Source organism: Micropterus dolomieu, linkage group LG06 (assembly GCF_021292245.1).
Source record: "Micropterus dolomieu isolate WLL.071019.BEF.003 ecotype Adirondacks linkage group LG06, ASM2129224v1, whole genome shotgun sequence".
NCBI lineage: Eukaryota > Metazoa > Chordata > Actinopteri > Centrarchiformes > Centrarchidae > Micropterus > Micropterus dolomieu.
The window spans coordinates 29,027,829-29,029,323 of NC_060155.1; positions in this window are offsets into that span (position 1 = coordinate 29,027,829).

Genomic DNA, 1,495 nt, shown 5'->3' on the forward strand with positions numbered 1-1,495 from the left:
AAGTCTTGTCTTTGCTGACCTTCGGTGGTTTAACGTCTCACCTTACAGGTACAGGTGTTACTGTGACATCACTGTCAGGTGTCTTGGGCTGTTATTTACCTCGTGTTCTCCACCAGCTCTTTCTCTCTGGTGGAAGACTCATGGTTCCCCAGAGCAGAACTGTTCTGTTCATCAGTAGAGACGATGAACAAACTGTGCTATTAAAGCTGGTTCTTTAATATGAGAGCAAAAGTTAAAAGCCTGTGTAACAAAATGATGTTGAGAAGTCAACTACAACTCCCAAGGTGCATTTGGGTAAGAAACATCCAATCACAGACCTTAACTTTCAGTTACGTGCAGATTCTGACATTATTTAACTTTAACCTCCTATTTAGCATTAACATGAATTATATAAACATTTATTAACAGATTATAATGCAGTTGTACGCAGATCTAAGTGTTTAGTAACGTCTGACACCCATAAGTGGAGGCTGCTGTATGAACAGATAATGTAAAGACAATCTATAAAACACGTCTTCATAGGAGAAGTTATTTACACATACTGTACATTGATAAACACTCCCAAATGTCTCGTTGCATTTAAAAGGGCTCCAAACACTACATTACCCATGAGCCTCAGCTGCCCTTGCTCTGGAGAAGCTGAATTGATCAACATTTCACTTCCACACAGCTTAACGTCTAACTTCAGCTCCCCTCTGATTGGCTGGATGTTTAGGCAGCTTTGTGGCTTTTTTACTAATTTGTTTATGTATTTGCAGCTGAGCGTACTCTCCTGAGTTTCAGATCCTCCACAGAGCTGCAGGACCTCGCACGTGGAGCCGCTCACTTCTGCACTCTTTCACATGAATCCGACTTATTGATGTTGCTTCACTGAGACGCCAGAGGAAGTCACAGTCACACCAGCTCCCTGCACTTCCTCTTGTGCTAGATAATGTTGGTACTGTTACACACACGCACGCATCTTGCATTTCACATTGCTGTTGTGGTGTTTTATATCTATAACACACTAAAGATGCATTAGAGGTTATTGTGTCTTAATGTGTCTCCTCCGCCTGCAACATTCCTACTGACTACTACTCAGCCAAACTTATGTTGACACTGATGTTCTGCAGCAGTTTTTCCTGGTTGATGCTTCCAGCTTTGTATCAACAGTTTGTGTTTTTGTCTCTTTCCTGTTTCAACATGATGATGCCCTCCTGCACGAAGCAGCTCCATAAAGAAATGAGTTCTGGGTTTTGTGGTGGCCTGGCGGTTAAGAAGCGTTCTTTGGCGCACGCTCTTGCCTCATTTCCATCTTTGCATAAACATAACGGTGCTCCAAAAACATTTTAGTGGCACAAGCCTGAATTGAAAGTTGTCAGATTTAAGGTAAAATACAGAGAGAGAGAGATTAAAAGTCTGTAATGTGCTTTAATAAGTCAGACGTCACTGTTGGGCAAGTTACTCAGGAATAAGAATAAGTTACTTTTTACTTATTACTTCTTTAAAAAGTTAT